This window comes from Triturus cristatus, chromosome 8 (assembly GCF_964204655.1).
Source record: "Triturus cristatus chromosome 8, aTriCri1.1, whole genome shotgun sequence".
In the NCBI taxonomy this organism is placed as follows: Eukaryota; Metazoa; Chordata; class Amphibia; order Caudata; family Salamandridae; genus Triturus; species Triturus cristatus.
In genome coordinates, this window is record NC_140591.1 from 42,010,087 (window position 1) to 42,028,761 (window position 18,675).

An 18,675-nucleotide genomic window follows, 5' to 3' on the forward strand; every position below is an offset into this window, starting at 1 on the left:
TCACCCCTGGCTGGTGGTGTGAAAACAAAACACTTCACATACTCAGTAAAGTGTATTTAACTCCTTTACAGTATCAGAATAGGACCTGCAATGCCTTGGGTGTGTTTCCAGCCTCCAGACTCCAGTTTTACTGATGCTTGTGACATTTGCAGGTGTTAGGCTTCAAGGGGATGAAGTCGCAACTTCTACCCAGGGTTATGGAGCTCCGCGCAGGGTGAGATTTCAGGGTTCACCCCTGGATGGAAGTGTGAAAATAAAACACTTCACTTACTCAGGAAAGTGTATTTACCTCCTTTACAGTATCAGGATAAGGCCTGCAAGGCCTTGGGTGTGTTTCCAGCACCCAGGCACCAGTTTTACTGATGCTTGTGACGTTTGCAGGTGTTAGGCTTCAAGGGGATGAAGTCGCACCTTCTACCCAGGGTTATGGAGCTCCGCTCAGGGTGAGAATTCAGGGTTCACCCCTGGCTGGTGGTGTGAAAACAAAACACTTCACATACTCATTAAAGTGTATTTAACTCCTTTACAGTATCAGAATAGGACCTGCAATGCCTTGGGTGTGTTTCCAGCCTCCAGACTCCAGTTTTACTGATACTGGTGACATTTGCAGGTGTTAGGCTTCAAGGGGATGAAGTCGCAACTTCTACCCAGGGTTATGGAGCTCCGCGCAGGGTGAGATATCAGGGTTCACCCCTGGATGGAAATGTGAAAATAAAACACTTCACTTACTCAGGAAAGTGTATTTAACTCATTTACAGTATCAGAACAAGGCCTGCAAGGCCTTGGGTTTGTTTCCAGCCTCCAGGCACCAGTTGTACTGATACTTGTGACACTTGGAGGTGTTATGCTTCAAGGGGATGAAGTCGCACCTTCTACACAGGGTCATGGAGCTTCGCGCAGGGTAAGATTTCAGGGTTCACCCCTGGCTGGAGGTGTGAAAATAAAACACTTCACATACTCAGGAAAGTGTATTTAACTGCTTTACAGTATCATAATAAGGCCTGCAAGGCCTTGGGTGTGTTTCCAGCCTCCAGGCACCAGTTTTACTGATACTTGTGACATTTGCAGGTGTTAGGCTTCAAGGGGATGAAGTCGCACCTTCTACCCAGGGTTATGGAGCTCCGCGCAGGGTGAGATTTCAGGCTTCACCCCTGGCTGGAGGTGTGAAAATAAAACACTTCACATACTCAGGAAAGTGTATTTAGCTGCTTTACAGTATCAGAATAAGGCCTGCAAGGCCTTGGTCCTACTTCCAGCCTCCTGGCACCAGTTTTACTGATACTTGTGACATTTGTAGGTGTTAGGCTTAAAGGGGATGAAGTTGCACCTTCTACCCAGGGTTATGGATCTTCGCGCAGGGTATGATTTCGGGTTTCAACCCTGGCTGGAGATGTGAAATCAAAACACTTCACAGACTCAGTAAAGAGTATTTAAGTCCTTCACAGTAACAGAACAAGGCCTGCAAGGCCTTTGGCCTGATTCCAGCCTCCTGGCACTAATTTACTGATACTTGTGACATTTGCAGGCGTTAGGCTTCAAGGGGACAAAGTCGCACCTTCTACCCGGGCTTATGGAGCTCCGCGCAGGGTGAGATATCAGGGTTCACCCCTGGCTGGAGGTGTGAAAATAAAGCACTTCGCATACTCAGGAAAGTGTATTTAACTCCTTTAACGTATCAGAATAATGCCTGCAAGGCCTTGGGTGTGTTTCAGCCTCCAGGCACCAGTTTTACTGATAATTGTGACATTTGCCGGTGTTAGGCTTCATGGGGATGAAGTCGCACCTTCTACCCAGGGTTATGGAGCTCCGCGCAGGGTGAGAAGTCAGGGTTCACCCCTGGCTGGAGGTGTGAAAATAAAACACTTCACATACTCAGGAAAGTGTATTTAACTCCTTTACAGTATCAGAATAAGGCCTGCAAGGCCTTGGGTGTGTTTCCAGCATCCAGGCACCAGTTTTACTGATGCTTGTGACCTTTGCAGGTGTTAGGCTTCAAGGGGAGGAAGTCGCACCTTCTACCCAGGGTCATGGAGCTCCGCGCAGGGTTAGATTTCAGGGTTCACCCCTGGCTCAAGGTGTGAAAACAAATCACTTCACATACTCAGTAAAGTGTATTTCACTCCTTTACAGTATCAGAATAGGGCCTGCAATGCCTTGGGTGTGTTTCCAGCCTCCAGACACCAGTTTTACTGATACTGGTGACATTTGCAGGTGTTAGGCTTCAAGGGGAAGAAGTCGCACCTTCTACCCAGGGTCATGGAGCTCCGCGCAGGGTTAGATTTCAGGGTTCACCCCTGGCTCAAGGTGTGAAAACAAAACACTTCACATACTCAGGAAAGTGTATTTAACTCCTTTACAGTATCAGGATAAGGCCTGCAAGGCCTTGGGTGTGTTTCCAGCACCCAGGCACCAGTTTTACTGATGCTTGTGACGTTTGCAGGTGTTAGGCTTCAAGGGGATGAAGTCGCACCTTCTACCCAGGGTTATGGAGCTCCGCTCAGGGTGAGAATTCAGGGTTCACCCCTGGCTGGTGGTGTGAAAACAAAACACTTCACATACTCAGTAAAGTGTATTTAACTCCTTTACAGTATCAGAATAGGACCTGCAATGCCTTGGGTGTGTTTCCAGCCTCCAGACTCCAGTTTTACTGATGCTTGTGACATTTGCAGGTGTTAGGCTTCAAGCGGATGAAGTCGCAACTTCTACCCAGGGTTATGGAGCTCCGCGCAGGGTGAGAATTCAGGGTTCACCCCTGGCTGTTGGTGTGAAAACAAAACACTTTACATACTCAGTAAAGTGTATTTAACTCCTTCACAGTATCAGAACAAGGCCTGCAAGGCCTTGGGCCTACTTCCAGCCTCCTAGCACCAATTTACTGATACTTGTGACATTTGCAGGTGTTAGGCTTCAAGGGGATGAAGTTGCACCTTCTACCCAAGGTTATGGAGCTCCGCGCAGGGTGAGAATTCAGGGTTCACCCCTGGCTGTTGGTGTGAAAACAAAACACTTTACATACTCAGTAAAGTGTATTTAACTCCTTCACAGTATCAGAACAAGGCCTGCAAGGCCTTGGGCCTAATTCCAGCCTCCTGGCACCAATTTACTGATACTTGTGACATTTGCAGGTGTTAGGCTTCAAGGGGATAAAGTTGCACCTTCTACCCAAGGGTATGGTGCTCCGCGCAGGGTGAGATATCAGGGTTCAACCCTGGCTGGAGGTGTGAAAATAAAACACTTCACATACTCAGTAAAGTGTATTTAACTCCTTCACAGTATCAGAACAAGGCCTGCAAGGCCTTGGGCCTAATTCCAGCCTCCTGGCACCAATTTACTGATACTTGTGACATTTGCAGGTGTTAGGCTTCAAGGGGATAAAGTTGCACCTTCTACCCAAGGGTATGGAGCTCCGCGCAGGGTGAGATATCAGGGTTCACCCCTGGCTGGAGGTGTGAAAATAAAACACTTCACATACTCAGGAAAGTGTATTTAACTCCTTTACAGTATCAGAATAAGGCCTGCAAGGCCTTGGGTGTGTTTCCAGCATCCAGGCACCAGTTTTACTGATGCTTGTGACATTTGCAGGTGTTAGGCTTCAAGGGGATGAAGTCGCACCTTCTACCCAGGGTTATGGAGCTCTGCGCAGGGTGAGAATTCAGGGTTCACCCCTGGCTGTTTGTGTGTAAACAAAACACTTCACATACTCAGTAAAGAGTATCTATCTCCTTCATAGTAACTGAACAAGGCCTGCAAGGCCTTGGGCCTCATTCCAGCCTCCAGACACCAGTTTTAATGATCCTTGTGACATTTGCAGGTGTTAGGCTTCAAGGGGAGGAAGTCGCACCTTCTACCCAGGGTCATGGAGCTCCGCGCAGGGTTAGATTTCAGGGTTCACCCCTGGCTCAAGGTGTGAAAACAAAACACTTCACATTCTCAGTAAAGTGTATTTAACTCCTTTACAGTATCAGAATAAGGCCTGCAAGGCCTTGGGTGTGTTTCCAGCATCCAGGAACCAGTTTTACTGATGCTTGTGACATTTGCAGGTGTTAGGCTTCAAGGGGATGAAGTCGCACCTTCTACCCAGGGTTATGGAGCTCCGCGCAGGGTGAGAATTCAGGGTTCACCCCTGGCTGTTGGTGTGAAAACAAAACACTTTACATACTCAGTAAAGTGTATTTAACTCCTTCACAGTATCAGAACAAGGCCTGCAAGGCCTTGGGCCTACTTCCAGCCTCCTAGCACCAATTTACTGATACTTGTGACATTTGCAGGTGTTAGGCTTCAAGGGGATGAAGTTGCACCTTCTACCCAAGGTTATGGAGCTCCGCGCAGGGTGAGAATTCAGGGTTCACCCCTGGCTGTTGGTGTGAAAACAAAACACTTTACATACTCAGTAAAGTGTATTTAACTCCTTCACAGTATCAGAACAAGGCCTGCAAGGCCTTGGGCCTAATTCCAGCCTCCTGGCACCAATTTACTGATACTTGTGACATTTGCAGGTGTTAGGCTTCAAGGGGATAAAGTTGCACCTTCTACCCAAGGGTATGGAGCTCCGCGCAGGGTGAGATATCAGGGTTCACCCCTGGCTGGAGGTGTGAAAATAAAACACTTCACATACTCAGGAAAGTGTATTTAACTCCTTTACAGTATCAGAATAAGGCCTGCAAGGCCTTGGGTGTGTTTCCAGCATCCAGGCACCAGTTTTACTGATGCTTGTGACATTTGCAGGTGTTAGGCTTCAAGGGGATGAAGTCGCACCTTCTACCCAGGGTTATGGAGCTCTGCGCAGGGTGAGAATTCAGGGTTCACCCCTGGCTGTTTGTGTGTAAACAAAACACTTCACATACTCAGTAAAGAGTATCTATCTCCTTCACAGTAACTGAACAAGGCCTGCAAGGCCTTGGGCCTAATTCCAGCCTCCAGACACCAGTTTTAATGATCCTTGTGACATTTGCAGGTGTTAGGCTTCAAGGGGAGGAAGTCGCACCTTCTACCCAGGGTCATGGAGCTCCGCGCAGGGTTAGATTTCAGGGTTCACCCCTGGCTCAAGGTGTGAAAACAAAACACTTCACATTCTCAGTAAAGTGTATTTAACTCCTTTACAGTATCAGAATAGGACCTGCAATGCCTTGGGTGTGTTTCCAGCCTCCAGACACCAGTTTTACTGATACTGGTGACATTTGCAGGTGTTAGGCTTCAAGGGGATGAAGTCGCAACTTCTACCCAGCGTTATGGAGCTCCGCGCAGGGTGAGAATTCAGGGTTCACCCCTGGCTGTTGGTGTGAAAACAAAACACTTTACATACTCAGTAAAGTGTATTTAACTCCTTCACAGTATCATAACAAGGCCTTGGGCCTAGTTCCAGCCTCCTAGCACCAATTTACTGATACTTGTGACATTTGCAGGTGTTAGGCTTCAAGGGGATGAAGTTGCACCTTCTACCCAAGGTTATGGAGCTCCGCGCAGGGTGAGAATTCAGGGTTCACCCCTGGCTGTTGGTGTGAAAACAAAACACTTTACATACTCAGTAAAGTGTATTTAACTCCTTCACAGTATCAGAACAAGGCCTGCCAGGCCTTGGGCCTAATTCCAGCCTCCTGGCACCAATTTACTGATACTTGTGACATTTGCAGGTGTTAGGCTTCAAGGGGATAAAGTTGCACCTTCTACCCAAGGGTATGGAGCTCCGCGCAGGGTGAGATATCAGGGTTCACCCCTGGCTGGAGGTGTGAAAATAAAACACTTCACATACTCAGGAAAGTGTATTTAACTCCTTTACAGTATCAGAATAAGGCCTGCAAGGCCTTGGGTGTGTTTCCAGCATCCAGGCACCAGTTTTACTGATGCTTGTGACATTTGCAGGTGTTAGGCTTCAAGGGGATGAAGTCGCACCTTCTACCCAGGGTCATGGAGCTCCGCGCAGGGTTATGTTTCAGGGTTTACCCCTGGCTCAAGGTGTGAAAACAAAACACTTCACATACTCAGGAAAGTGTATTTAGCTGCTTTACAGTATCAGAACAAGGCCTACAAGGCCTTGGGCCTACTTTCAGCCTCCTGGCACCAGTTTTACTGATACTGGTGACATTTGCAGGTGTTAGGCTTCAAGGGGATGAAGTCGCAACTTCTACCCAGGGTTATGGAGCTCCGCGCAGGGTGAGAATTCAGGGTTCACCCCTGGCTGTTGGTGTGAAAACAAAACACTTTACATACTCAGTAAAGTGTATTTAACTCCTTCACAGTATCAGAACAAGGCCTGCAAGGCCTTGGGCCTACTTCCAGCCTCCTAGCACCAATTTACTGATACTTGTGACATTTGCAGGTGTTAGGCTTCAAGGGGATGAAGTTGCACCTTCTACCCAAGGTTATGGAGCTCCGCGCAGGGTGAGAATTCAGGGTTCACCCCTGGCTGGTGGTGTGAAAACAAAACACTTTACATACTCAGTAAAGTGTATTTAACTCCTTCACAGTATCAGAACAAGGCCTGCAAGGCCTTGGGTGTGTTTCCAGCCTCCAGGTACCAGTTTTACTGATACTTTGTGACATTTTAAGGTGTTAAGCTTCAAGGGGATGAAGTCTCACCTTCTACCCAGGGTTATAGAGCTCCGCGCATGGTGAGATTTCAGGGTTCACTCCAGGTTGGAGGTGTGAAAATAAAACACCTCACATTCTCAGGAAAGTGTATTTAGCTCCTTTACAGTATCAGAATATGGCCTGCAAGGCCTTGGGCCTACTTCCAGCCTCCTGGCACCAGTTGTACTGATACTTGTGACATTTGTAGGTGTTAGGCTTCAAGGGGATGAAGTCGCACCTTCTACCCAGGGTCATGGAGCTCCGCGCAGGGTGAGATTTCAGGCTTCACCCCTGGCTGGAGGTGTGAAAATAAAACACTTCACATACTCAGGAAAGCGTATTTAGCTGCTTTACAGTATCAGAATAAGGCCTGCAAGGCCTTGGGCCTACTTCCAGCCTCCTGGCACCAGTTTTACTGATACTTGTGACATTTGTAGGTGTTAGGCTTCAAGGGGATGAAGTCGCACCTTCTACCCAGGGTCATGGAGCTCCGCGCAGGGTGAGATTTCAGGGTTCACCCCAGGCTTGAGGTGTGAAAAATATACACTTCACATACTCAGGAAAGTGTATTTAGCTGCTTTACAATATCAGAATAAGGCCTGCAAGGCCTTGGGCCTACTTCCAGCCTCCTGGCACCAGTTTTACTGATACTTGTGACATTTGTAGGTGTTAGGCTTCAAGGGGATGAAGTCGCACCTTCTACCCAGGGTTATGGAGCTCCGCGCAGGGTGAGATTTCAGGGTTCACCCCTGGATGGAAGTGTGAAAATAAAACACTTCACATACTCAGGAAAGTGTATTTAGCTGCTTTACAGTATCAGAATAAGGCCTGCAAGGCCTTGGGCCTACTTCCAGCCTCCTGGCACCAGATTTACTGATACTTGTGACATTTGCAGGTGTTAGGCTTCAAGGGGATGAAGCCGCACCTTCTACCCAGGGTTATGGAGCTCCGCGCAGGGTGAGATTTCAGGCTTCACCCCTGGCTGGAGGTGTGAAAATAAAACACTTCACATACTCAGGAAAGTGTATTTAGCTCCTTTACAGTATAAGAATAAGGCCTGCAAGGCCTTGGGCCTACTTCCAGCCTCCTGGCACCAGTTTTACTGATACTTGTGACATTTGCAGGTGTTAGGCTTCAAGGGGATGAAGTCGCACCTTCTACCCAGGGTCATGGAGCTCCGCGCAGGGTAAGGTTTCAGGCTTCACCCCAGGCTGGAGGTGTGAAAATAAAACACTTCACATACTCAGGAAAGTGTATTTAGCTGCTTTACTGTATCAGAATAAGGCCTGCAAGGCCTTGGGCCTACTTCCAGCCTCCTGGCACCAGTTTTACTGATACTTGTGACATTTGCAGGTGTTAGGCTTCAAGGGGATGAAGTCGCACCTTCTACCCAGGGTCATGGAGCTCCGCGCAGGGTGAGATTTCAGGCTTCACCCCTGGCTGGAGGTGTGAAAATAAAACACTTCACATACTCAGGAAATTGTATTTAGCTGCTTTACAGTATCAGAATAAGGCCTGCAAGGCCTTGGGCCTACTTCCAGCGTCCTGGCACCAGTTTTACTGATACTTGTGACATTTGCAGGTGTTAGGCTTCAAGGGGATGAAGTCGCACCTTCTACCCAGTGTCATGGAGCTCCGCGCAGGGTGAGATTTCTGGCTTCACCCCAGGCTTGAGGTGTGAAAATAAAACACTTCACATCCTCAGGAAAGTGTATTTAACTGCTTTACAGTATCATAATAAGGCCTGCAAGGCCTTGGGTGTGTTTCCAGCCTCCAGGCACCAGTTTTACTGATACTTGTGACATTTGCAGGTGTTAGGCTTCAAGGGGATGAAGTCGCACCTTCTACCCAGGGTCATGGAGCTCCGCGCAGGGTGAGATTTCAGGGTTCACCCCTGGATGGAAGTGTGAAAATAAAACACTTCACATACTCAGGAAAGTGTATTTAACTCCTTTACAGTATCAGAACAAGGCCTGCAAGGCCTTGGGCCTACTTCCAGCCTCCTGGCACCAGTTTTACTGATACTTGTGACATTTGTAGGTGTTAGGCTTCAAGGGGATGAAGTCGCACCTTCTACCCAGGGTCATGGAGCTTCGCGCAGGGTAAGATTTCAGGGTTCACCCCTGGCTGGAGGTGTGAAAATAAAACACTTCACATACTCAGGAAAGTGTATTTAACTGCTTTACAGTATCACAATAAGGCCTGCAAGGCCTTGGGTGTGTTTCCAGCCTCCAGGCACCAGTTTTACTGATACTTGTGACATTTGCAGGTGTTAGGCTTCAAGGGGATGAAGTCGCACCTTCTACCCAGGGTAATGGAGCTCCGCGCAGGGTGAGATTTCAGGGTTCACCCCTGGATGGAAGTGTGAAAATAAAACACTTCACTTACTCAGGAAAGTGTATTTAACTCCTTTACAGTATCAGAACAAGGCCTGCAAGGCCTTGGGTTTGTTTCCAGCCTCCAGGCACCAGTTGTACTGATACTTGTGACACTTGGAGGTGTTATGCTTCAAGGGGATGAAGTCGCACCTTCTACCCAGGGTTATGGAGCTCCGCGCAGGGTGAGATTTCAGGGTTCACCCCTGGATGGAAGTGTGAAAACAAAACACTTCACATTCTCAGTAAAGTGTATTTAACTCCTTTACAGTATCAGAATAGGACCTGCAATGCCTTGGGTGTGTTTCCAGCCTCCAGACACCAGTTTTACTGATACTGGTGACATTTGCAGGTGTTAGGCTTCAAGGGGATGAAGTCGCAACTTCTACCCAGCGTTATGGAGCTCCGCGCAGGGTGAGAATTCAGGGTTCACCCCTGGCTGTTGGTGTGAAAACAAAACACTTTACATACTCAGTAAAGTGTATTTAACTCCTTCACAGTATCATAACAAGGCCTTGGGCCTAGTTCCAGCCTCCTAGCACCAATTTACTGATACTTGTGACATTTGCAGGTGTTAGGCTTCAAGGGGATGAAGTTGCACCTTCTACCCAAGGTTATGGAGCTCGGCGCAGGGTGAGAATTCAGGGTTCACCCCTGGCTGTTGGTGTGAAAACAAAACACTTTACATACTCAGTAAAGTGTATTTAACTCCTTCACAGTATCAGAACAAGGCCTGCCAGGCCTTGGGCCTAATTCCAGCCTCCTGGCACCAATTTACTGATACTTGTGACATTTGCAGGTGTTAGGCTTCAAGGGGATAAAGTTGCACCTTCTAACCAAGGGTATGGAGCTCCGCGCAGGGTGAGATATCAGGGTTCACCCCTGGCTGGAGGTGTGAAAATAAAACACTTCACATACTCAGGAAAGTGTATTTAACTCCTTTACAGTATCAGAATAAGGCCTGCAAGGCCTTGGGTGTGTTTCCAGCATCCAGGCACCAGTTTTACTGATGCTTGTGACATTTGCAGGTGTTAGGCTTCAAGGGGATGAAGTCGCACCTTCTACCCAGGGTCATGGAGCTCCGCGCAGGGTTATGTTTCAGGGTTCACCCCTGGCTCAAGGTGTGAAAACAAAACACTTCACATACTCAGGAAAGTGTATTTAGCTGCTTTACAGTATCAGAACAAGGCCTACAAGGCCTTGGGCCTACTTTCAGCCTCCTGGCACCAGTTTTAGTGATACTGGTGACATTTGCAGGTGTTAGGCTTCAAGGGGATGAAGTCGCAACTTCTACCCAGGGTTATGGAGCTCCGCGCAGGGTGAGAATTCAGGGTTCACCCCTGGCTGTTGGTGTGAAAACAAAACACTTTACATACTCAGTAAAGTGTATTTAACTCCTTCACAGTATCAGAACAAGGCCTGCAAGGCCTTGGGCCTACTTCCAGCCTCCTAGCACCAATTTACTGATACTTGTGACATTTGCAGGTGTTAGGCTTCAAGGGGATGAAGTTGCACCTTCTACCCAAGGTTATGGAGCTCCGCTCAGGGTGAGAATTCAGGGTTCACCCCTGGCTGGTGGTGTGAAAACAAAACACTTTACATACTCAGTAAAGTGTATTTAACTCCTTCACAGTATCAGAACAAGGCCTGCAAGGCCTTGGGTGTGTTTCCAGCCTCCAGGTACCAGTTTTACTGATACTTTGTGACATTTTAAGGTGTTAAGCTTCAAGGGGATGAAGTCTCACCTTCTACCCAGGGTTATAGAGCTCCGCGCAGGGTGAGATTTCAGGGTTCACTCCAGGTTGGAGGTGTGAAAATAAAACACCTCACATTCTCAGGAAAGTGTATTTAGCTCCTTTACAGTATCAGAATATGGCCTGCAAGGCCTTGGGCCTACTTCCAGCCTCCTGGCACCAGTTGTACTGATACTTGTGACATTTGTAGGTGTTAGGCTTCAAGGGGATGAAGTCGCACCTTCTACCCAGGGTCATGGAGCTCCGCGCAGGGTGAGATTTCAGGCTTCACCCCTGGCTGGAGGTGTGAAAATAAAACACTTCACATACTCAGGAAAGCGTATTTAGCTGCTTTACAGTATCAGAATAAGGCCTGCAAGGCCTTGGGCCTACTTCCAGCCTCCTGGCACCAGTTTTACTGATACTTGTGACATTTGTAGGTGTTAGGCTTCAAGGGGATGAAGTCGCACCTTCTACCCAGGGTCATGGAGCTCCGCGCAGGGTGAGATTTCAGGGTTCACCCCAGGCTTGAGGTGTGAAAAATATACACTTCACATACTCAGGAAAGTGTATTTAGCTGCTTTACAATATCAGAATAAGGCCTGCAAGGCCTTGGGCCTACTTCCAGCCTCCTGGCACCAGTTTTACTGATACTTGTGACATTTGTAGGTGTTAGGCTTCAAGGGGATGAAGTCGCACCTTCTACCCAGGGTTATGGAGCTCCGCGCAGGGTGAGATTTCAGGGTTCACCCCTGGATGGAAGTGTGAAAATAAAACACTTCACATACTCAGGAAAGTGTATTTAGCTGCTTTACAGTATCAGAATAAGGCCTGCAAGGCCTTGGGCCTACTTCCAGCCTCCTGGCACCAGATTTACTGATACTTGTGACATTTGCAGGTGTTAGGCTTCAAGGGGATGAAGCCGCACCTTCTACCCAGGGTTATGGAGCTCCGCGTAGGGTGAGATTTCAGGCTTCACCCCTGGCTGGAGGTGTGAAAATAAAACACTTCACATACTCAGGAAAGTGTATTTAGCTCCTTTACAGTATCAGAATAAGGCCTGCAAGGCCTTGGGCCTACTTCCAGCCTCCTGGCACCAGTTTTACTGATACTTGTGACATTTGCAGGTGTTAGGCTTCAAGGGGATGAAGTCGCACCTTCTACCCAGGGTCATGGAGCTCCGCGCAGGGTAAGGTTTCAGGCTTCACCCCAGGCTGGAGGTGTGAAAATAAAACACTTCACATACTCAGGAAAGTGTATTTAGCTGCTTTACTGTATTAGAATAAGGCCTGCAAGGCCTTGGGCCTACTTCCAGCCTCCTGGCACCAGATTTACTGATACTTGTGACATTTGTAGGTGTTAGGCTTCAAGGGGATGAAGTCGCACCGTCTACCCAGGGTCATGGAGCTCCGCGCAGGGTGAGATTTCAGGGTTCAACCCAGGCTTGAGGTGTGAAAATAAAACACTTCACATACTCAGGAAAGTGTATTTAGCTCCTTTACAGTATCAGAATAAGGCCTGCAAGGCCTTGGGCCTACTTCCAGCCTCCTGGCACCAGTTTTACTGATACTTGTGACATTTGCAGGTGTTAGGCTTCAAGGGGATGAAGTCGCACCTTCTACCCAGGGTCATGGAGCTCCGCGCAGGGTGAGATTTCAGGCTTCACCCCTGGCTGGAGGTGTGAAAATAAAACACTTCACATACTCAGGAAATTGTATTTAGCTGCTTTACAGTATCAGAATAAGGCCTGCAAGGCCTTGGGCCTACTTCCAGCGTCCTGGCACCAGTTTTACTGATACTTGTGACATTTGCAGGTGTTAGGCTTCAAGGGGATGAAGTCGCACCTTCTACCCAGTGTCATGGAGCTCCGCGCAGGGTGAGATTTCTGGCTTCACCCCAGGCTTGAGGTGTGAAAATAAAACACTTCACATCCTCAGGAAAGTGTATTTAACTGCTTTACAGTATCATAATAAGGCCTGCAAGGCCTTGGGTGTGTTTCCAGCCTCCAGGCACCAGTTTTACTGATACTTGTGACATTTGCAGGTGTTAGGCTTCAAGGGGATGAAGTCGCACCTTCTACCCAGGGTCATGGAGCTCCGCGCAGGGTGAGATTTCAGGGTTCACCCCTGGATGGAAGTGTGAAAATAAAACACTTCACATACTCAGGAAAGTGTATTTAACTCCTTTACAGTATCAGAACAAGGCCTGCAAGGCCTTGGGCCTACTTCCAGCCTCCTGGCACCAGTTTTACTGATACTTGTGACATTTGTAGGTGTTAGGCTTCAAGGGGATGAAGTCGCACCTTCTACCCAGGGTCATGGAGCTTCGCGCAGGGTAAGATTTCAGGGTTCACCCCTGGCTGGAGGTGTGAAAATAAAACACTTCACATACTCAGGAAAGTGTATTTAACTGCTTTACAGTATCACAATAAGGCCTGCAAGGCCTTGGGTGTGTTTCCAGCCTCCAGGCACCAGTTTTACTGATACTTGTGACATTTGCAGGTGTTAGGCTTCAAGGGGATGAAGTCGCACCTTCTACCCAGGGTTATGGAGCTCCGCGCAGGGTGAGATTTCAGGGTTCACCCCTGGATGGAAGTGTGAAAATAAAACACTTCACTTACTCAGGAAAGTGTATTTAACTCCTTTACAGTATCAGAACAAGGCCTGCAAGGCCTTGGGTTTGTTTCCAGCCTCCAGGCACCAGTTGTACTGATACTTGTGACACTTGGAGGTGTTATGCTTCAAGGGGATGAAGTCGCACCTTCTACCCAGGGTTATGGAGCTCCGCGCAGGGTGAGATTTCAGGGTTCACCCCTGGATGGAAGTGTGAAAATAAAACACTTCACATACTCAGGAAAGCGTATTTAGCTGCTTTACAGTATCAGAATAAGGCCTGCAAGGCCTTGGGCCTACTTCCAGCCTCCTGGCACCAGATTTACTGATACTTGTGACATTTGCAGGTGTTAGGCTTCAAGGGGATGAAGCCGCACCTTCTACCCAGGGTTATGGAGCTCCGCGCAGGGTGAGATTTCAGGCTTCACCCCTGGCTGGAGGTGTGAAAATAAAACACTTCACATACTCAGGAAAGCGTATTTAGCTGCTTTACAGTATCAGAATAAGGCCTGCAAGGCCTTGGGCCTACTTCCAGCCTCCTGGCACCAGTTTTACTGATACTTGTGACATTTGTAGGTGTTAGGCTTCAAGGGGATGAAGTCGCACCTTCTACCCAGGGTCATGGAGCTCCGCGCAGGGTGAGATTTCAGGGTTCACCCCAGGCTTGAGGTGTGAAAAATATACACTTCACATACTCAGGAAAGTGTATTTAGCTGCTTTACAATATCAGAATAAGGCCTGCAAGGCCTTGGGCCTACTTCCAGCCTCCTGGCACCAGTTTTACTGATACTTGTGACATTTGTAGGTGTTAGGCTTCAAGGGGATGAAGTCGCACCTTCTACCCAGGGTTATGGAGCTCCGTGCAGGGTGAGATTTCAGGGTTCACCCCTGGATGGAAGTGTGAAAATAAAACACTTCACATACTCAGGAAAGTGTATTTAGCTGCTTTACAGTATCAGAATAAGGCCTGCAAGGCCTTGGGCCTACTTCCAGCCTCCTGGCACCAGATTTACTGATACTTGTGACATTTGCAGGTGTTAGGCTTCAAGGGGATGAAGCCGCACCTTCTACCCAGGGTTATGGAGCTCCGCGCAGGGTGAGATTTCAGGCTTCACCCCTGGCTGGAGGTGTGAAAATAAAACACTTCACATACTCGGGAAAGTGTATTTAGCTGCTTTACAGTATCGGAATAAGGCCTGCAAGGCCTTGGGCCTACTTCCAGCCTCCTGGCACCAGTTTTACTGATACTTGTGACATTTGTAGGTGTTAGGCTTCAAGGGGATGAAGTCGCACCTTCTACCCAGGGTCATGGAGCTCCGCGCAGGGTGAGATTTCAGGCTTCACCCCTGGCTGGAGGTGTGAAAATAAAACACTTCACATACTCAGGAAAGTGTATTTAGCTCCTTTACAGTATCAGAATAAGGCCTGCAAGGCCTTGGGCCTACTTCCAGCCTCCTGGCACCAGTTTTACTGATACTTGTGACATTTGCAGGTGTTAGGCTTCAAGGGGATGAAGTCGCACCTTCTACCCAGGGTCATGGAGCTCCGCGCAGGGTAAGGTTTCAGGCTTCACCCTAGGCTGGAGGTGTGAAAATAAAACACTTCACATACTCAGGAAAGTGTATTTAGCTGCTTTACTGTATCAGAATAAGGCCTGCAAGGCCTTGGGCCTACTTCCAGCCTCCTGGCACCAGATTTACTGATACTTGTGACATTTGTAGGTGTTAGGCTTCAAGGGGATGAAGTCGCACCTTCTACCCAGGGTCATGGAGCTCCGCGCAGGGTGAGATTTCAGGGTTCACCCCAGGCTTGAGGTGTGAAAATAAAACACTTCACATACTCAGGAAAGTGTATTTAGCTCCTTTACAGTATCAGAATAAGGCCTGCAAGGCCTTGGGCCTACATCCAGCCTACTGGCACCAGTTTTACTGATACTTGTGACATTTGCAGGTGTTGGGCTTCAAGGGGATCAAGTCGCACCTTCTACCCAGGGTTATGGAGCTCCGCGCAGGGTGAGATTTCAGGGTTCACCCCATGCTTGAGGTGTGAAAATAAAAGCTTCACATACTCAGGAAAGTATATTTAGCTCCTTTACAGTATCAGAATAAGGCCTGCAAGGCCTTGGGCCTACTTCCAGCCTCCTGGCACCAGTTTTACTGATACTTGTGACATTTGCAGGTGTTAGGCTTCAAGGGGATGAAGTCGCACCTTCTACCCAGGGTCATGGAGCTCCGCGCAGGGTGAGATTTCAGGCTTCACCCCTGGCTGGAGGTGTGAAAATAAAACACTTCACATACTCAGGAAATTGTATTTAGCTGCTTTACAGTATCAGAATAAGGCCTGCAAGGCCTTGGGCCTACTTCCAGCGTCCTGGCACCAGTTTTACTGATACTTGTGACATTTGCAGGTGTGAGGCTTCAAGGGGATGAAGTCGCACCTTCTACCCAGTGTCATTGAGCTCCGCGCAGGGTGAGATTTCTGGCTTCACCCCAGGCTTGAGGTGTGAAAATAAAACACTTCACATCCTCAGGAAAGTGTATTTAACTGCTTTACAGTATCATAATAAGGCCTGCAAGGCCTTGGGTGTGTTTCCAGCCTCCAGGCACCAGTTTTACTGATACTTGTGACATTTGCAGGTGTTAGGCTTCAAGGGGATGAAGTCGCACCTTCTACCCAGGGTCATGGAGCTCCGCGCAGGGTGAGATTTCAGGGTTCACCCCAGGCTTGAGGTGTGAAAAATATACACTTCACATACTCAGGAAAGTGTATTTAGCTGCTTTACAGTATCAGAATAAGGCCTGCAAGGCCTTGGGCCTACTTCCAGCCTCCTGGCACCAGTTTTACTGATACTTGTGACATTTGTAGGTGTTAGGCTTCAAGGGGATGAAGTCGCACCTTCTACCCAGGGTTATGGAGCTCCGCGCAGGGTGAGATTTCAGGGTTCACCCCTGGATGGAAGTGTGAAAATAAAACACTTCACATACTCAGGAAAGCGTATTTAGCTGCTTTACAGTATCAGAATAAGGCCTGCAAGGCCTTTGGCCTACTTCCAGCCTCCTGGCACCAGATTTACTGATACTTGTGACATTTGCAGGTGTTAGGCTTCAAGGGGATGAAGCCGCACCTTCTACCCAGGGTTATGGAGCTCCGCGCAGGGTGAGATTTCAGGCTTCACCCCTGGCTGGAGGTGTGAAAATAAAACACTTCACATACTCAGGAAAGCGTATTTAGCTGCTTTACAGTATCAGAATAAGGCCTGCAAGGCCTTGGGCCTACTTCCAGCCTCCTGGCACCAGTTTTACTGATACTTGTGACATTTGCAGGTGTTAGGCTTCAAGGGGATAAAGTTGCACCTTCTACCCAAGGGTATGGAGCTCCGCGCAGGGTGAGATATCAGGGTTCACCCCTGGCTGGAGGTGTGAAAATAAAACACTTCACATACTCAGGAAAGTGTATTTAACTCCTTTACAGTATCAGAATAAGGCCTGCAAGGCCTTGGGTGTGTTTCCAGCATCCAGGCACCAGTTTTACTGATGCTTGTGACATTTGCAGGTGTTAGGCTTCAAGGGGATGAAGTCGCACCTTCTACCCAGGGTCATGGAGCTCCGCGCAGGGTTATGTTTCAGGGTTTACCCCTGGCTCAAGGTGTGAAAACAAAACACTTCACATACTCAGGAAAGTGTATTTAGCTGCTTTACAGTATCAGAACAAGGCCTACAAGGCCTTGGGCCTACTTTCAGCCTCCTGGCACCAGTTTTACTGATACTGGTGACATTTGCAGGTGTTAGGCTTCAAGGGGATGAAGTCGCAACTTCTACCCAGGGTTATGGAGCTCCGCGCAGGGTGAGAATTCAGGGTTCACCCCTGGCTGTTGGTGTGAAAACAAAACACTTTACATACTCAGTAAAGTGTATTTAACTCCTTCACAGTATCAGAACAAGGCCTGCAAGGCCTTGGGCCTACTTCCAGCCTCCTAGCACCAATTTACTGATACTTGTGACATTTGCAGGTGTTAGGCTTCAAGGGGATGAAGTTGCACCTTCTACCCAAGGTTATGGAGCTCCGCGCAGGGTGAGAATTCAGGGTTCACCCCTGGCTGGTGGTGTGAAAACAAAACACTTTACATACTCAGTAAAGTGTATTTAACTCCTTCACAGTATCAGAACAAGGCCTGCAAGGCCTTGGGTGTGTTTCCAGCCTCCAGGTACCAGTTTTACTGATACTTTGTGACATTTTAAGGTGTTAAGCTTCAAGGGGATGAAGTCTCACCTTCTACCCAGGGTTATAGAGCTCCGCGCAGGGTGAGATTTCAGGGTTCACTCCAGGTTGGAGGTGTGAAAATAAAACACCTCACATTCTCAGGAAAGTGTATTTAGCTCCTTTACAGTATCAGAATATGGCCTGCAAGGCCTTGGGCCTACTTCCAGCCTCCTGGCACCAGTTGTACTGATACTTGTGACATTTGTAGGTGTTAGGCTTCAAGGGGATGAAGTCGCACCTTCTACCCAGGGTCATGGAGCTCCGCGCAGGGTGAGATTTCAGGCTTCACCCCTGGCTGGAGGTGTGAAAATAAAACACTTCACATACTCAGGAAAGCGTATTTAGCTGCTTTACAGTATCAGAATAAGGCCTGCAAGGCCTTGGGCCTACTTCCAGCCTCCTGGCACCAGTTTTACTGATACTTGTGACATTTGTAGGTGTTAGGCTTCAAGGGGATGAAGTCGCACCTTCTACCCAGGGTCATGGAGCTCCGCGCAGGGTGAGATTTCAGGGTTCACCCCAGGCTTGAGGTGTGAAAAATATACACTTCACATACTCAGGAAAGTGTATTTAGCTGCTTTACAATATCAGAATAAGGCCTGCAAGGCCTTGGGCCTACTTCCAGCCTCCTGGCACCAGTTTTACTGATACTTGTGACATTTGTAGGTGTTAGGCTTCAAGGGGATGAAGTCGCACCTTCTACCCAGGGTTATGGAGCTCCGCGCAGGGTGAGATTTCAGGGTTCACCCCTGGATGGAAGTGTGAAAATAAAACACTTCACATACTCAGGAAAGTGTATTTAGCTGCTTTACAGTATCAGAATAAGGCCTGCAAGGCCTTGGGCCTACTTCCAGCCTCCTGGCACCAGATTTACTGATACTTGTGACATTTGCAGGTGTTAGGCTTCAAGGGGATGAAGCCGCACCTTCTACCCAGGGTTATGGAGCTCCGCGCAGGGTGAGATTTCAGGCTTCACCCCTGGCTGGAGGTGTGAAAATAAAACACTTCACATACTCAGGAAAGTGTATTTAGCTCCTTTACAGTATAAGAATAAGGCCTGCAAGGCCTTGGGCCTACTTCCAGCCTCCTGGCACCAGTTTTACTGATACTTGTGACATTTGCAGGTGT